The sequence below is a fragment of the Pongo pygmaeus genome, chromosome 7 (genome assembly GCF_028885625.2).
Source record: "Pongo pygmaeus isolate AG05252 chromosome 7, NHGRI_mPonPyg2-v2.0_pri, whole genome shotgun sequence".
Classification (NCBI taxonomy): Eukaryota; Metazoa; Chordata; class Mammalia; order Primates; family Hominidae; genus Pongo; species Pongo pygmaeus.
In genome coordinates, this window is record NC_072380.2 from 120,434,813 (window position 1) to 120,454,851 (window position 20,039).

A 20,039-nucleotide genomic window follows, 5' to 3' on the forward strand; every position below is an offset into this window, starting at 1 on the left:
ATGTGATATTTGTCTTTCTGTGCCTGGCTTATTTTATTTAACATAATGACCTCCAGTTTTAACCATGTTATTGCAAAATGATGACTTCATTTTTTATAGCCAAATAGTATTCCATTGTGTTTATATACCACATTTTCTTTATCCTTTCATCCATCCATCCATCCTTGGGCACTTGGTTTGATTCCATATCTTTGCTATTGTGAATAGTGCTGCAATAAACACGTGAGCGTTGATTTCTGAAGAAAATCACACAGAAATCCATTGATATTCTGTTTTTTCTTTGAATAAATACCCAGCAGTGGGATTACTGGGTCATATGGTAGTTTTAGTTTTTTGAGAACTCTCCATACCATTTTCCATAGTGGTTGTATTAATTTACATTTCCACCAATGGTATAGAAGCATTCCCTTTCTCCACATCCTCACCAGCATCTGTTATTGTCTTTTTAATAATAACCTTTCTAACTAGGGTTAGATCATATCTCGTTTTGGATTTTTTATTTTTACATGTTTTTAACTTGTAAATTCAGAGGTACCAGTACAGGTTTGATTTGTATTTTTCTGATGATGAGTAATGTTGGTATTTTTTCATATACCTGTTGGGCATTTGTCTGTCATCTTTTGAGAAACGTCAATTCATGTTCTTTGTCCATTTTCTAATGGGTTTATTGTTGTTTGGGATCTTTGCATATTCTGGATATTCATCTCTTATTGGTCAAATACTTTGCAAATATTTTATCCCTTTCAACAGATCGTCTCTTCACTTTGTTGTTTCCTTGGCTGTGCAGAAGCTTTTTGGTTTAACGTAGTCCCGTTTGTCTATTTTTGTTATAGTTGTCTGTACTTTCGAGGTCTTAGTCATGAAATCTTTACCTAGACCAATGTCTTGAAGTGTTTTCCCTATTTTTTTTACTAGTAGTTTTATGGTTTCAGGCCTTAGTTTAAGTCTTTAATCCATCTTGAGTTGTTGGGTTTTTTTTATATGGGGAGAGACAAGGTCCAGTTTCATCCTTCTGCATACGGATTCTCAATTTTCCCAGCACCATTTATTGGAGGGGCTCTCCTCTCCCCAGTGTATGTTGTTAGCACTTGTACTGAAAAATCAGTTATCTGTAAGTCTGTGGATTTATTTCTGGACTATTTTGTTCCATTGGTCTATGTGTCTGTTTTTACAGCAATACATGCTGTTTGGATTACCATGGACTTGTAACATATTGTGAAGTCAGGTAATCTTAAACCTCATGAGTCTGCAACATCAGTTCCATAATCAGTCTCCACAGTATCAGAGATGTGTCCAAGTCCACATAGTTATTAAGTGGTAGTCCTGGGGAGAAAATCTGAAGGCATTTTTTTTCCTCTCTGTACACTGCTTTGTTGCCCTTGCTCTTTTATTTCTTTGCTATTACACCTTCCATCATTTGAAGGAAAAAAAAAATAGCAACAGAAGAAGGTGGCCAGAAGTGGAGCCCCAAGGTGGTGTCAAGATTGGAACAAATTGGCATCAACTAGAGATGCCAGGTCATCAAGGAACTGATCGCAAAAGAAGCACCATAATTCTTACCCCAAATATCTAAATTTGCAATTCTACATTATGGCTTTTCTATAAAGTTACTCTCACCAAAACTTTTAGTAACTGGATGCTTCACCAAATGAATTTGATCCATATACAGGTAGTGCTCCCCGTCAATATTTTCAGCAGACCAGTTATGAAAATACACAATTTGCTCATATACACACACTGAACAAATGGGGTATATATAAATATTTCTTGTTAGTCTACTGAAAATCCTAAACCTGTCCACAATAATATCCTTGAAATGAAATTGCAGCATAGAAGTGCTGTATCAAATAACACTCTGATAACATAAAAACTTAGTGACATTAGAGTTTAAATTTCAAGTTAGGATAAAACATTCTACAAAATTAGAAGTCTTGTCACCACATTAAGCTAAAAATTTTAGTTTCGCTACATTTCTTGGTATGTTTATCAAATATTTTGCCTCTTTTTAAAGTCTTTGTGAATTTAGAGTTTTTAAAATATTAATACATTAAAATTAACCCAGAAATACTCATGTAATTTCAACCTTGTGATAGTTCCTAACTATCCACCTTTTCCCAGGCAAATGCTTCAGCCTCCTTCCTTCAAATACGTTATCTTAAATCTTTCATTTATGAATTCCTACAAGAATTACTTAACATATTGAAATAAAAGCTTTTCTTGTCAAAATATACATTCTCTCTGCTCACAACACAAAAGGTCATTTATTAAAGCTGTAATATCCCACCCACTTAGTGAAAATAAATAAATACAATAAAACAGACTGTAATTCCCCAGCCCATCAACCAAGTCGATTAAAAATTGGGTGGCTCACCTGGTGGTGGCTATAGAAACATGTGAAGTATTTGGAAGCTAAACATAAAGCACAGATTCAGTAAAAAGGAGTCCCTCCCAAGAGGCATATAACCTCTGAGGAGACAGGTGACAGATGTGCCTTTGCGCCAAAATAAAATAAAGATCTGGCCAGCCAAGCTGGGAAAAAATTTAAACACAACAAAAGCTCATGTTAGCACATGTTGGTGCCAAATGCGTTCTGCAACCATAAAGAGTAAAGCATTTTGATGAACTGAGGCAGTTAAGTCCTGGAATTAAAATGAAAACCTTCCAAACATCAACCTTGGACTGCCTACTACAAATGCTACCCACATTTTGCCATAGCACAGGCTAACTGCAGCAACAAAAATGAGATTTTTCTGTTATTGTATTTTTAATGAATAGTAGGAATCAAAATAAAGCCTTGAATCAGCACAAAATACATTTGGAACATCCCTCCAAGAGCGAAGCCAGGTGTCAGGAGAGCCTGAAGTATCTACAAAAGATGAGGAAAGGGATGGTGAAGAAAGGAAACATGTTTATGAGCAAAAATAAGATAATTCTTGCTTGTTATTAACTCCGGCCAAGTCTAAACAAACATTTTTTTTTCCTTCCAGTTATTATTGAGTCATATGGCCACCGGCAGGAACTGTTATCACTTCATTTTCTGCAGAATGTTTCAGAAACTTGAAACCTCCCACACTTTCCCCATGTGAATACTCTGGATTTTTAAACAACCGTGAAGTGTTTTCTTCTAAAATTGAATACATTTGATGGCCTAGTGGTATAGCTGATTTATCACAAGCTGAGAGAACAAGCAAAAAAATATAGAAAAGTTACTAGACCAAAGGGCTCAATGATGAAAAAGTTATTATGGGACAGTTACACCAAACAACAATTTAAATAAATTAAATTAACTTTTTTTTTTTTTTTTTTTTAACATTAAAGCTGTCTCTACTGTGCTTTCGCCTCTGGTTCTGCTGTTCAATAACTTAAAAATGAAGAATATTTGCAAGAGCACAGCTTGAATTGCTGAGAGTAAAGTAGTAACAGTTCAGAAGTTTGTTGTAACATTTGTATTACTGACCCCATAAAGCACCTTCTCAACTTGTATAGAACCACAAGCAGAAGACGGCAAGTTAAATGCCAAGCGTTTTGCCTGCATTCTGGCAACATAACAAGAAAAAAACATCTAGAATCTCAAAGTCCAGTGTGTGCTACTAGCTTGGTAATTAAAAAAGAAAAAATCCTTGATTTTTCTGGGACTGTCTGGCAAGTAAAATGCCTATTTTAGCTAAGCGTGGTTTATTTAAACAGTATCTCTGCTAAAAATTTATAGTTGCTTAATATCATCTTTGAACCAGAGGTAACATCAAGGAAATATCTAATACCAACAGATCCAAACTGATGCCCTATAAGTCAACAGAGCAGAACATAGCTTCTTCAAAGTTATAGACTGCAGCTACCCTGGATCCCTTTGATTTTGCTATTATACTATCATCATCAATTTCACCAACCAACAACTTGAAGAAAGTTCTGCCTTTGCCACTGAACTGGCTAAGGGCTTCATCTCAAGTGGATTTCCTTTCAAACTAGTCTACTTCTTCCTGTGCTGAGGGCTAGTTCTTAAATTTTCTCAGAGGTGGTCATTTCTGCTTAGCAGATAAAGTGTTGGATTTTGCCTTAAAGGAACTCAAAATGCAAAACACCAGGTTTCGTAACTCCAGCCAAGTTAAGTATGTGTGTTTTATAACAGACACTAGCCAGAAATGCAAATTATTTCCACAAAGTTCTAATCCTGTTATCAACCCCTTGAGACATACCCCCTTACCCTTCGATCCCTCCCCTGGCTATGGTTCTACATTTTTATTGCATGTTTTTAAAAAAAAAAAAACACTAGTAAAGCTACCCTAGATTCTGGTTTAGGAGTCCCAAGAGATGACACTGAGGTGTGGACTGGAGCAGTTTTCTAATTAAAAAGTCAGATGGTCTGTTTCTCTAAGGAAAGCTTCAACTCCCAGTGAATGCTTGGCTCATAGCTTCTTGGCCCAAGGCCATTTAGCATCTGCCTCAACAAACCCCTTCCTGAAGTAGATCTAGCAAGCAATGGAGATTCAAGTCCTCAAACACCAAAGAACTTGGGAAGCTAAAGAACCCCTCCCAAGCACAATTTTGAAAGAAAAATCATTTAATGGAAACAGCTATTTGCAAAATTTTAACCAATAAATGAATGAGGAAAAATTGGAAAATGGAACCATTTAGCCATTGATGAAAACATCAATCACAGCTCCCTTCTGATACAGTTTTTTTCTTTTGTTTTAGAAAGGCTTATTATATTTCCCCTTTATGAACTCCTTAAACAATTGGAATCAGTGGTTTGAGTTCCCTGCTATCAGCATTTGGTTCTTTTTTTAATTTCTGTTGTAGCAGTTTATATACCTTTTCAAATCTTGAATCACTTCATTATCACAGCTCATGGTTTTAAAATATTTGCTATAATGAAAAACCAGACATCTTACCCCCAAAAAAAGGTACAGTTCACTGATTTTTTTTCAGGCTGGTGGATCAGCAGGGACCTTATACCAGTCATATCCAGACTCCAAAATAATTATTTGAGATTCATCTGGGGCTGTGACACAATCAGTCAGAATCCAGAAATGAGACTCAGAACAGAGCTGTTAGGAATCTCTTTCCTAAGTTCTTCCTTTAGAAATTATCTTCTGTGGTGGCCGTCCTCTAAATCAAACTGCAAGAAGGTCTAGGAACTTGGGTGTTACAATAGATTCATTAGATGCTTTGTCTAGATTACAATGATAGCAGACTAATAAATGGGTGCCAAAAAACAGATCATTGCAAAATGTACATTCTGACATTATTTACGTAAAGGCAATTTCTACACCCTATATATAATAAATGTAGACCATTTTTGTGTTTTGGGGCTTCTTCTGTAAAATCCATTAAGATAGCCCCCGGCTAGATATTTACTTAAACATAAATGAAAATGATCATAAATTACTTAAGATATAAAATAAAATGAAATTTATATCACTATAAGAGACCACTCTGACCATGAATAAATCTAACCAGTGAGAGTCAGCATGTTGCTTATCCTGTTCCGTTCACACGCAGAAGTCTGCTTGGTTTCACAGTGAGCAGACTTGGTAATGGTGTAATTCTGAAGTGCTTCTTGATTGAACACTCTATAAACAATGTAGTAAAACTATGAAGCGAATTCTTTATAGTTAGTGATTCATAAATCAGGTTAGGCCCACTGAAAACTGACAAAGGAAAAAAACATGAAAAGGGAAAGATTTGAATTAGGTTCTAGAAAGTCTCATGATTGTGCAGAAATCTATATAACCCATGACCACGTAACTGCCACCAATTATCTGCCTTCATATAAACTGCCACCATCTGCAGGAGTTTTAGAGGGGGGATGTTCTGTGCCAGCCTTTGAGGGTCAAGATTCGATAGTAACTTAAGAGAATCAACTCAAACCAGAAAACTGAGATAAGCAGAGAATAATCTCGAAGTGTCCAGACAACAGCCCTGGTCTCCTCAAGAACCTCCAAGGGTGGCTAAACTGCCCATGGTTACCCTAAAAGTAGGGTCTCTTCCAATTCCAGCCCCAGGACAAATTTGATTTAGAAGCCCTGGGGAAAGGAGAAGGTTGCTGACTTCCTATATTAGGAGAGTAAAATGTACCAGCTGAACACCTAAATATCTTATTTCAGCCCATGTTAACATTTTAAAAACCATTGCAGTGCTATCATCTAATGCCCAAGCCTCTTGAAATTGTCACAGTGATCTAAGAGATACAGTGTTATCACATAGTTTCATTATATAAAATTTCAGCAAGCTTAATTTCTTCTACATCTTAAGTGTCTAAAATAAAGATCTACGTTTAGGATATTTCGATTCTCTTATAGCACTGACTTTGTAGCCTGAAATAGCACTAGAAAGTAAAAATTTTAAACTAAATTTCTTTGTTCATAAAATGAAATATCTTGAATTTTAGTATAAAATACTAAAATCATGTTTGCCCCTCTTAGGAAAATCCAGATAACAGGACAGCAAAGCTTTTTTTCTGGTCAACAGGAAGTACACATTTGCTTTTTCTAGTTGTTCATGGGTGAAGATACTTTTGGCTAATAACTAATCCTGATTTTATTGTTGTTGTTAAAAGGAACAGATGCTAAAACATAAAAAAAAAAAGGTTGTTTCAAAGCTAGCTTGTCCATGCATTCAAAGGTATAAAATGAACTTAAATTATAGTTGCTGTTTTTATTTGACTGTCTTTGTTTTTTACTGGGCTTCCAACTCCAGTAGCAGAGAAATGCACTAATTTTCTCAATATGGAAAATGCCAGCATTAAAGCCAAATAAAGTTGGGCTTAATATGATTACAGTAGATTTCATCAAAGCAACTTGGCACTCATCAAAATTCAGTCCCAGTTAGCTGATGAGATTTCATCAGGCTGCTTAAGCAGCAGGGAAATAAACAAAAGTGGAGAGACAATGAAAACAATGTGACAACTGTCAAACAAAATGCCGAGCCCAACATTGAACATTTCCTTAAATGCAGTGCTGAAAATACTAATTCCCTCTCCTCCCCACACCATGCGCACATGCGCGCGTGCGCGCGCACACACATACACACACACGCACACACACACAAAATAAGTGATCGCGTATTTTCGAATTTTCAATCTTTATGTGTTCGCTGCATAATAGTGATTGTGGAATAATGTTACTAAGTACTGAAAGTTACATAAAATATCAGCATTTTGAGAACTGTATGGTTAAAAAAAACTTTGAAATTTGCATGTTTAAGAGGTCACCACCCTTGCTTGAACTCCTTTGAGCAAGTTCTTAATAAATGTAAGCTATTATAAAAGGAATGGTTCAAATTAGGCTACTAATGATGTTATAGTTTTGCAACTAGACATGCTCATGTGCCATCGCCTGGTGGAGAAATTTCACATAGCGGTTCTTGGGATATCCAGGTCTTATGTTTCTGATAAAGTAGAAGCAAACTGGTAATGGCAACACAGAGTACACTGCTTCAAACACAGCTACAGAAGCAACCCAAATAACTCTTAATTCAAAGCATATTTGATGACTATATTAAGTCAATCTGCACACTTAGAGTTGACAATTATACCAAATAGAGGAAGATCTGAAATGCAACAGACACTTGACATTTGAGGCCGAAATTACTTTAAATTACTCAAGTTAGCAATACCACTCTCACCATGTAAAAGACAAGAACACTACAAGGAATCTGTGCACAGATGCAAGACACAGGCATGTGGTTTTCTTCCACAGGTTTTGACGTAAGATGAAAAGAAGAACAGAGGGAGAGGGGGACGGGAGCCTACACAATACACATCTTACCTGGATTAGTACTCAATTGCTTTTACCATTTCATTTATTTAGAGGTTCATTTCTTTTAGAGTTTTCAAGAAAGAGGTATAAACACTCAGTATTTTGCAAAATAGACTCTTCAAATAAGCCAAAGTCTTTTGTATATTTTCTAAGTTTATGGTAATAATCAAACTTATAATTCAAGTCTCTGGTTTATTATCTTGGAATAGACATTCTAATAACTAAATTAAGATTACATCAATGACTAATAGGATTGTATCACCAAAAAGCGAGCAGAAAATCTGTGAAAATTTTCTCCTAGGACTAAGGAAAGATAATAACTGCTGAATAAAATGTTATAGGGGCAATTCAAGATAAAATAAGTTTTGCTGAGGTACATATCATGTGCTTATCCACCTTATACTATATTTAAGTATATATAATTTGTATATCCAAATGAAAGATTGTAAGCCACTTAAAAAGATAACTTTTTATTGGTCTATCATAGAATCTTGCAGAGTCCACCAAAAATAGGAGACATGTTACTGAATTCAGTCCATGCCAAGTTTCATACTGCTCTTTTGAGAGGAAACACTGCAAAAATAATAGCTTAATCACCACAGTTGTTCTATACCATAACACAAAAAAATCTTAATTGCATTACATCTGAGCAATTCTCAGGGATTATTATGGGTTGAAAGACAAAGAAGCCATATGGGAGAAAGTGCTCTAGGTTTAACACCAAAGCAAGAATTAAGCTTTATCATCTACCATCATCATAGGGAATTCACTCTTTCACCTCTCAGCACTTTAGTTTCCAGTCTATAAAGGAAGGGATGCAAATGAGCACATCTTGAAGTTCTGTTTTTATAGGAAGACATGCTCTTTTTACTCATGCATACAAAATCCCTGAAATGTCAAAGAGAAAAAAAAAAAAAAAACAGAACTACCTTATTCAACAAAGGATGAGAGTTCAGATACCTACCTGCCAGGCCTCTCTCCAAACCCTGAGAAAATCTAGTTTTATCACTTCTGGATCTAGGCCTAGAGTTTCCTTCTCTTCTACAAGCCCCATTCTGTCTTTAAGATTGCATTACTAATATATAATGGTTTAAGGAATTAAATTTCCAAAGGAAAAATATCCTTGTAAATGAATCATCACAAATGGGCAATGAGTTTTTCTTCCCTGTGTGAATTCTGTAAATCTCAAATTCTTCTGGAGTGGCCAATCTATGAGACTCAATTTGGTAACCAATTCTTACAGATTTTGATTTGTCTCCTGAGTTCATTCTTTTTGTGTTTTTTTTTGTTTGTTTGTTTTGTTTGTTTGTTTTGTTTTTTTTTTGAGACAGAGTCTCGCTCTGTCACCCAGGCTGGAGTGCAGTGGCACAATCTCGGCTCACTGCAAGCTCCGCCTCCCAGGTTCACGCCATCCTCCTGCCTCAGCCTCCTGAGTAGCTGAGACTACAGGCACCCGCCACCACGCCTGGCTAATTTTTTGTATTTTTAGTAGAGACGGGGTTTCACCATGTTAGCCAGGATGGTCTCGATCTCCTGACCTTGTGATCTGCCTGCCTCAGCCTCCCAAAGTGCTGGGATTACAGGCATGAGCCACCGCGCCCGGCCTCTTTTTCCTTATTTCTATTATTTGCCCCAATTTTTATTCTTTTGCTACCTAACACATGCATTGTTTCAACAGGTTCTCCATATTTAAGTAAATGTTAGGCTGTATACATCCCAATTTTCATATTCTAGCTCAGTTTTATCTTTTCCCTTCACCCTCCTTTTCATTTATTCAATTGTCCCATACTCCAGGTCTATATTCTGAAGTCTCATCTCCTCAGCCACCATTAGCCTGCCCTGTTCATCCTGCAACCCTCATTCCTTTCAACGTTTGAGGCTTCCGCTGTTCTAGGCCCTATGCTAATCAGGAGGCTCAGTGCCTCTTCCTGCCATTTTTAAAATTTAATGTTTCAATTTTACCACCCAGATTACAGTGTAGATGAGGTGAAACAAGTTCACCTTTGTATATGTTGACACATCTGTTTGCTGAAATGCAAATTAATATTTGCTTCCTCTGCTTAACAAAAGTTATAGCAACATTCTAGGTAAAGAGAATTAAAAGTCTTTGAGTAGAGACAATAAAAATAAAGGTGTGTGGAGCATTGAGATGTAAGACTGGGTGGCTCATTATTTAAAGAACTCACACTTTGTGATCCTTCACTCTGTGCTAGGCAAAGTATGAATGACATCCTTTAATCCTCATAACAGCCCTGTGAAGCAAGCATCTGTTATCCCTGTAACATAGATGCTGACACTGAAGTTTAGAGAGATTAAGTAAACTTCTCTGGTTCATACATTTTTAGGTGGTTGGGCAAAGCTTCGACTCCTAATCTGTCTGAATGTGAGGAAAAGATTCAAAGATAGGACTGCAAGCCTGAGTAACTGGAAAACTAGTGATGCCTTTGGAAAGGGGGGCTGTCCCAGGAGAAATGAGGTTTTGCAAAGACAGTTACACTTTAGCTATGCTTAGTTGTGCATGCTGGCAGGACACCTAGGGAAAGGTGCCCACGAATGGACAAATCTGTGGAACTGGGGCACAGAAGGAAGGTGCATGTCTGAATGATAGTTGAAGCCACAAGGTAGGCCGAAATTAAAGGAGAGTGAAGAGGCAAAAACAGGCCAGCTATAAGAAAGATGAAAAATGTGAAAAATATTGTATAATTAACAGGATTACAACAAAATGTAACAGAATAGTAACAACTCACCTGTTTGTATGCATGTCCCTTTACTACTCTCAACAATCTTGTTGAGATTACATGTCATACATGACTAAGCTTTGGGAAATAAAATAACTTGTCATTCAACCTGTAAGTAGTCAAGACCGGCCATATACCAAATTTAAAACCCCATTTCAATTTCCTGATTCTGTTTTTTCCAACATACAAAGACATCCACCATCACTGAAGGTGAAAAATAAAAGCTAGATGTCAAAGATGTCCAAGTGTGTGCTGTAGGTAAGGTTGGAGAGAAGGCAGCAGGAAGAGTTGTAAGCAGAACAGGTCAAGGGATTAGAATTCAGAGGAATGAATACAAAATACATCGCTTCCCACTTCGTGCCACAAACTGCAAACTGATTAGCTACATGGTTTTCTCCTGAACACAGCATTTAACTCAGAATCCTTTTCAACCCAATGTTCCAGGACACTGCTTTTGCTAGTCAGCGGCATGTTAGATAAAACCATGTTAGATTATACACTTGAAATTGAACTTTGTAGGAACATTTTCATCCTTGACCTGAATATTTGATTTGTGTACTTTAAATTTTCAGAGTACTCCAAGCTGGCTGGTACAGGAAACTCATTAGAAGGTTAACATGGCAAGCTAGAAAATAGGAAATACTACATCCAAGGATCTTGGTAAATGGCAGATGAAAGTTGTAGTTACAAACAAATATAGTTCACTTAGGGTGAAAGCAAATTGTGCCTAGATTTCAAAAAAGAAAAAGAAAAAACTGTACAAATACAAACTAAGGAATGGCCTGGCTTAGAAAGTTGGCAAAAAGAGATACAGGGGCCACAGTGGACCGCAAGCCAAGGCAAAATCCTCCACTCTTTAGAAAAGCGAACAGAAAAATGGGTAAACATCAGAACCTGTTAAGTATTCTCTGCTAATTCTCTCATCAGACTCAGACTCTGTTTAATGCTCTGTCCTCAATCAGGGATGTACATTTGATCCTCTTCTTAACACCTTACCAACACCATTTCAGTCACTTCCATCTTCAGTCAGCTTTCTACTGAAACACCTTCACACTCAAATGTCTCATGGCTCTCCACAGTGTACAAGGTAAAATTCAAACTCCTTGTCTTCTCCATGGACACACTTCAGTCAGGCTGCAACTTATATTTTTTGCTGTGAGCTTCTGTGACTGCCATTCACAAATTCTGCGTTTCAGCCAGGTTCGTTTGCTCACCTCCCTTGGATGCATGAGGCACATTCTGGTGTATCTTTCCTCACAGTGTTCTGTCTAAAATGATCTCCCTTTTTAAACATGGTTTCTACCCACTCCTCCTAATATAAGTTATCTTCTTCAGGAACTATTCCTATTCCCTGGCAATGGCAGCTAAAAACAATACCTTTTGTTCTACAGTATCAGAGCCTGTAACAATGTCATCCTTACCTGACACTCAATAATGTAAAAATTAAGCTTTGCCTTTTATCTTTAATGTGCATTTTCTTATTCCGTAACCTGGCTATAAACTCTCTTGTTTGTATCACTCTCTCCTCCCAATCTTCTCATTTCTTTAGAACATAGGAAGTAATGGATGCTTAATTGATTCAATGGACCTAAAGACACAGCAATAGAAAAATCACAGATTGCTTAAATCCCAGCTCCAACACTGGATTATCTTGGGGAAGTAGGTTGAAAGAGAAATTGGAAGGCATCCTGTAACATATTTTTTAAAAGTCAATGCAATTCGGTAAACATTTACTCGAAATCTACTTGGTTCTCTCATAACAAGTAGCTTTGACACAGATTAAGATGATCAAAGGCCAGCCTTGGAGAGGAAACAACAAAAAATTGCAAAAGGTTATCTAAAAATATGAGTGCAGGCCTTGAGATAATCACCAGAAATAATTCTGCACCTAAATATGCAACTCCTGACCTTATTTAAGAATATCTTAAGGCCGAGGCAGGTGGATCATGAGTCAGGAGATCAAGACCATCCTGGCTAACACAGCGAAACCCTGCCTCTACTGAAAATACAAAAAAATTAGCTAGGCATGGTGGTGGGTGCCTGTAGTCCCAGCTACTCAGGAGGTTGAGGCAGGAGAATGGCAGGTACCTGGGAGGCAGTGCTTGCAGTGAGCCGATATCACACCACTGCGCTCCAGCCTGGGCAACAGAGCGAGACTCCATCTCAAAAAAAAAAAAAAAAAAAAGAATATCTATTTAGAAAATACACGTTTATTGACAAGTTTGAAGAGTAACTGCCCCCTGCAATATAATAGGTCTGCACCTTTTTTTTTTTGGTTCAAATTTTATTGCATATTAGAAACACCTGGGGAGGTTTTTTTTCCCCAATAGTTTTTGGGGAACAGGTGGTTTTTGGTTACATGGAATAAATTATTTAGTGGTGATTTCTGAGATTTTGGTGCACCTGTCACCCAAGAAGTGTACACTGTACTCAATATGTAGTCTTTTATCCCTCACCCCCTTCCCCCTAAGTCCCCAAAGTTCATTATTTCATTCTTATTCCTTTGTGTCCCCATAGCTTAGCTCCTACTTATAAGTGAGAACACACAATATCTGTTTTTTTGTTTCTGAGTGACCTCACTTGGAATAATGGTCTCTAACTTCACCCAGGTTGCTGCAAATGCCATTATTTCATTCCTTTTTTATGGCTGAGTGGTATTCCATGGTGTATATCCACATTTTCTTTATCCACTCTTTGATGGGTATCTAGGTTGGTTCCACATTTTTACAATTTCGAATTGTACTGCTATAAACGTAGATCTACACATTTCCTGCATTCACTAGATACCATGAAGTTCCAAAGGCATTCAATATTCACTAAAATAGCCTACTGGGTGATTACAGCAAAAAACAACTGATAAGTCAAAACATTTTGATTCCATGGAACTGGAGGCCATTATCCTAAGTGAAATATCTCAGAAACAGAAAACTCTTATGTTCTCACTTGTAAGTGGGAGCGAAATAAGAGGTAGACATGGACTTAGAGTATGGAATAATAGAAACTGGAGACTCAGAATTTGGGAAGTTGAGAGGAGGCTAAGGAATAGGAAATTACTTAATGAATGCAATGTACATTATTTGGGCGATGGTTACACTAAAAGCCTAACCTTCACCATTATGCAATACACCAACAAACCTGCACTTGTACCCTTTAAATTTATACATTTTAAAGTCCTGAATCAGTATTACTCATGCCACTATTGAGTCAAGTTCATAATCACACCTTCAGCTTTTATCCAAGGATAAACGCCAAGCTGTTTTCTACCTTTTGGAAGCATGTATGTGACGTGGGTGGTGTGACGACATCGTCCACCATGTGATTCCCTACTTGAGAAGTCTAATACTGCAGAAATGTGTTTAGCGTTTGCCTCCCTACTGAGCTTTTTTCTGTGAGAATTTCCTCAATTCCATAAGTCCTACTACCTCCCCGAACACACATGCACACTTTAACGTGTCTGAAATTGGAATAAGTACTGGTATATATGTGCATGTGTGTACATGTACCATACATGTGTAAATATTTATTGTGTATAAATGTAGATACATATATATGTGATTTTGCCCTCTAAAAGCTGCTACTAAATTGATATTTTAAAATTAATCACTTATTTTAAATCAACCTAGAACCATGTCTACTTTTTCCCCTTGCCTGGTAGCAAACCTAAAGTCAAATTTTTGGCTCAATTACTTCAACCAACATAGATCCAAATAGCCTATTTTTTCTTTTATTCGGGCCTGAGCTCTTATTCTAATTTAAATTATTCCTAGTTTTAATAGTTTACATTTTGGGGTTTTTTTTTTTTTTTTTACCATGTTATCTTATTTGTTGTACATTAAGTTCTTACTAAATCCTTTGAGTAATGGGCAGGATATATGGACACAGCATCAGTTATTAAACATCTCTTGACAAGCTCAACTATTTTGCTCCTAGTTTCTAAAGTCCTCAAACACAAGACGATAATATTAAGACAAAGCAACATTAGGTCTGAGTATCATATCAACAGGTCAGTTGTAAAGCAAAAACTACTGCCTTTACATTTTTAGGTTAATTAATGGTAATTTAGGTAATTAATGGTAAAAAAAGTTTGACACCTCTCTTACACAAAGTAATTTTATCATCTTAACTACTTCTGTATGATGACATGAATCATGCTGAGATTTTAGTAAAATTCTGTTGTTCTTTTCACTAAAACGTTTGTCTTCTGATAGTATAGGATATCTACACATACAGCTCTAGGTTAATCTAGTAGCTAGAGAAGTATTACAGGAAATCTAAATGAGCAAACCGACTGCTCTTTTTATCAACACCATTTAAAGATCCCAGAGAAGTATCTGATGAAACGATGGGGAGAATAAATTTTTTTTTTTTTTTTTTTTTTTTTTGGAGAAAGAGTCTTGCTGTGTCCCCTAGGCTGAGTGCAGTGGCACAATTTCAGCTCAGTGCAACCTCCACCTCCTGGGTTCGAGAGATTCTTCTGCCTCAGCCTCCCAAGTAGCTGGGATTACAGGCATGTACCACCACACCCAGATAATTTTTGTATTTTTAGTACAGAGTTTCACCACATGTTGGCCAGGCTGGTCTCAAACTTTTGACCTCAGGATCTTCCCACCTTGTGCTCCCGTAGTGCTGGGATTACAGGTGTGAGCCACCAGGCCCAGCTGAGAATAAGTTGTTCTAAGAAATGATTAGGACATTTGTAGTTAAGACATTCCTATCTTATAAAAGGGAAAAACGAGTCTCCTGTATGGAGGGGGAAAAGTATCTACCACTGACACCATGTGTGTCCTATTAAAGTTGTTTTTATTTTGGAGTGTTATAAAATTGTTTTACATATTTTATATTACCATAAGAGTAGCTTACTGCATAGAACTTTGGGTCTTCAGTGGCATATGTAGTTGAGAAATTATTTTTACAAGTACCCATAAAAGAGACTAGTACGTGCTGCCCCAGACTACATTGAAACAGGGCTGGCAGAGATTCCAGATGGGAAACTGCAGAGAACAGCACAAAGGTGTGTCTTCCTCCACTAGTTCACTCACTCCCTGCCCCATAAGGCAAGCAAGGCTGGCACTCGGATTGTCTCAAAATGAAATTGAGAAAAGAAGTTGTCTCATGTCCACCGCCTCATCCTCCACGTTCTGAGTGTTTTGCACCCCCTTATATTTATGTCTATGTCCATGTCTATGCCCAAGACTGCATCTAATTTGGAGACCCCTTTTCTGCCCCGCTCATTTCCTCAGACTCTTACTCTCCAATATGTGAAAATTAGTCAATCTGAAAGAAATCATTCCTTGAAAAGACAAACTACCACCACCATCACCAGGTGCCAGTGGTTATCCTCTGCCTACTTTCAGGAAACAAGTAAAAATAAATTAAAAAGTGAGGGTGGGCTGGGGAGAGAAAGGGGATTCCTCTTAAGATTCTGTTAAGACCCCTGAAGCAGGAATTTCAGACATTTTAGCTACTGAAAGGAATGTTTGGAGGCAAGTGGATCTTCGTTTAACACCAACTTAATAATTATACATTAACATTTTCAAAGTGGCTACTTATGGGTTACCCTCCCAGTTTATAATCACTTAAAACACACACACACGCACGCACACACACATTATGATTAGCTTCCATGTAGCCAGAGTACCTGGAAAATAGTATAACTTGCTTAATTTAAAATGACTAACACAAATCATTAATTTCTCAGAGAGACATTATAACACTTTTAGCATAGCAAACAGAAAGGCAATAAGAATTTCCTTTTAGATGCTCCCTTCTTCACATAAAAATTTTAATATCGACATTCTTGACAAACTCTAAAAGAAAGGAGGTTCTCTCTCATCTCCTCTCTTCCAAACTACCCTTTAGAGTGACATGCATAAAGCAGACCACATAAATTGTGACTCAAATGTAAACAAAATGTAGAGAAATAAAGAACATATGTCCATTGCATATTTTCTTGACCCTGTCCCATTGAAAAATATGCTTATTTCCTGCTCTGGGGTTAATCTGTCACAATCTACAACCATCTTTAGTTATATTACCTAATACGTAGTCCACATTTTGCTGTCAGTTTATACACACACGAAAAAACATAGGTTTGGAGAAGTCTTACTACTACTACCTTTTTAAAAGTAGATTTTTGCAGAGATCAAGGTTCTAAGTGGCTAATACTTTCTTTTGTTTCCTACCAAGAACCACTTTTGAAGAAAGAAAGAATATCCTAAAATTAAAATAGTATACGGTAGCAGATTTCATACTTAAATTTAGCACAGTACTAAGAAAATATGACTGGAGTTTAAAGAACTGCTGTGTGGTTACTAAAAACTGCACTATCGTCAGTTGAGGCAGCTGTGAGCAAAAGAGGCAGAAAGCTATCCCAGCATATGACAAAGCATCACCTTAATTACTTTAAGAGTCCGATAGTTGAAATGTGTCAGAAAGAAAAAAACATGCCGGGCACAGAGCCTTCTGATGTGGAGATGGGGATCAGGTTACCCAGGGCTTCTATGTAGGCCAAGGAGCAATGGTCAGAGATGAATGTTGGATGTGGCTCCACACAAGGCAATCTCCTCTAGAGGGCTGGCTTTGAAAGATTAGGGATGGCAACTACATTCTTGAAGCCACATTTCCCCCCCACTACCAACCAAGGACCAATGACTCTAAAGGAGAGTAGGGCCTTCACAGGGAAAGCTGAATCAAAACAAAGCCAGTGGCTCAACACTTTGGCCCTTATGCAATCACCATTGGGATATGTTTCACCAGTGATTGCAAATTGGAAGGGATGGCGATCGCAGGGTTGTTTAAAAGCATTTGTAGAGCAAAAGTAAAATGATATTTCTGCATAGAGGGAGAAATGGTTAAAAGTTGGGAAGTTTAATGTTGGACAACCATGGCTTTATCTTTGGTCTTTATCATAAAGACCAAGGAAAAGGCACAGGAAAACAAGTTTTCTAAGCAGCAGTATGATGGTCCTACTCTCGGTTCTACCACTAGTAACTTGTTAGGTATCACTTTGGACCAGTCAGAGCCTCCAGGGAGCTCAGTTCTTTCCTCTTCCCTAAAACATGGCAGGAGAATCAAGGATGCTCCAAAAAAAATTTCCCTTAAAGCTTCCAAGTATATGCTTCATTTAGATCTCTGATCAAATGTAACTTCCTCGATTTTCCTGATCACTTTACATAACATAGTATACCCTGTCCCATTCACTAGCTCCCTGTCCTACTTGTCTCCACAGCCCTTGTCTCCATATGAGATTATATACCATCACCCACTTGTTTATTGCAGCTATTCCTGCTAGAAAAAGCTCTCTAAGGACTCTTTGAGCAATCCCATGCCTAGACCTATGATTGGCACATAGCAGTGCTCAACAAATATCTGATGAAATAAATTAACAAAATGAGTTGTGATGGGGCTTGACAAAGAAAGCAGGGAGTCCCATACAGATAGGACAGAATATTTCAGATTGAGATCATGATGTTGGTCAATCCTCCTGTGAAAGAACAGAAACCACAGCCACCTACAGATGACATTTTGTCCTGTACATGAGCATCCTCCAACATAATACTTTAGCAACCACAAATTTGTTCTTCCATGTGTCATTTAAATATATGACAAAAAGCATGTTTATACTTTTGTATTAAGATATTCCCTAGTGTACAACATGGCCCAGACTTGAAATTCTTTCCACTTAAAGCTTGAGGTTATATATTCATAAATTGGTCCCAACATGATTTTATTAAATAGTATACTCAGGGAGAGGGCAAAGGGAGTGGAGACAGTTATATCTGCAATGGGTACAGCTTTCATCTTCAAGTCATTCACTCTTTTTTTCACTTGTTTCCTATACTCAGTGTTCAATATTTTTTCCTCTCATTGTCCATCTTTTTTTTTTTTTTTTTTTGTGATGGAGTCTTGCTCTGTCACCAGGCTGGAGTGCAGTGGCGCGATCTTGGCTCAATGCAACTTCCACCTCCTGGGTTCAAGCCACTCTCCTGCCTCAGCCTCCTGAGTAGCTGGGACTACAAGTACCCACCACCATGCCCAGCTAATTTTTGTATTTTTAGTAGAGGCGGAGTTTCACCATGTTGGCCAGGATGGTCTCAATCTCTTGACCTCTTGATCTTCCTGCCTTGGCCTCCCAAAATGCTGGGATTACAGATGTGAGCCGTTGCGCCTGGCCTCTCCTTTTCCCATGGTCTTTTATGCACCCCTTTCTTTTCTGTCATTCTCCATAAATCAGTCTGCTATATTGGTAGCTAAGTCACAGGTCATGTACAGATTTAAAAAGAATCTTGGTTAGTCTTTGAAGGACCAAGCAGAGTCCTCCCTGAAATAGGAAGCTGAAAGCTGCTGGATGTGGAAGGCTTAGCAAATGCAGGGGGCAGCCACTGGGAAAGTGTTCAGATCCTTCATTGTGAAACTACGCTCCTGGCCTTCGAAGTCTCTTCCTCACCTTCATATGACAGCCACAGAACCTGCCTGCATCTTTTGGCAATTAATCCTAGAATCATCAGATTTTAGAACAGAATAGGACCTCAGAGATCACCTATCCCCCCTAAATCCTCAATTTTACACGTGAGGAAATGGAGGCCAAGAGAGGTTAAGTGACTTGTCAGGGCTCACTGAATTAACAAGTTGACACGATGTAGGGACTCAGATAACTCCAGGCCAGGACCCTGAAGAATGATTGTTGGAAAAGCCCAAGAAACCTTACAGGTTATGCTATCAAAAATGAAAAAACAAGACAACTGATCTAAAGGAAAAGTTTGGGAATGAAGACTATTTCAAGTGTAAATTGATCTACTAAAGGTATTTCCAGATATTTGATTTTTTTTAAAAAAGAAAGCAAATAAGCATATAACAGTTAAGGAAAAACTAGGCTAAGCATTACACTGTTTTTAAAAAAAAAACTCTTAAAGCCATTTATGTTTTCATATTTAATAGTTTTCAATGTAATATCTTATATGCATAGTGATGACTATAGCATTACACTGACCTCTAACTTATGCCTTTCAGTAATCAGAAGCAGCTGATTTTAATGTGCTGCTGCTTTAGTGTGAAGGAGTTTAAGGCTGCGTTTGTGTGCAATCAGGTTAAGATTGGCTTCAACAGGAGAAAAATCCATACATATGTTGCAAAGATCTTAAAAATGCCTGTATTCCCAACCTGATTACGACTTACATTTTTGCATGGTTTGTCAAAGCAGATCACTGAAATCAAATCAAGATGTAAAAAGGGATAAAGTGGCTTTCTTCTCCATTCTTCCACTAGTCGCCATGACCTATTGAAGAAAGGAACTTTTCTCTCTCTCACCTGAGGCAAGGTAGGATACTCCCCTGGAAGTTACGCCAATTTTTATCAATTGGTGCTCAAATTACAAAGCTAATTTTGTAGTTTTCATTTCCTACATTTGTAAATATAAGTTACCTTATTACAGAATAATTTGCCATTTCTCTCAACAATTATATTTAGTTTCCTTTCAATAAAATAGTAAAAAAGATATAACTTTGAAAACCTATTTAAAGGTTATATAAAATTGATTTTATTAAAC

The 20,039-nt window shown here is 37.4% G+C and overlaps 1 protein-coding gene across 4 annotated transcripts in view; it reads right to left on the reverse strand.

Moving 5' to 3' along the window:
- Window positions 1-20,039, reverse strand: part of RSPO2 (R-spondin 2) — a 203,075-nt gene that overhangs the window by 47,500 nt on the left and 135,536 nt on the right. The window lies entirely within an intron of this gene.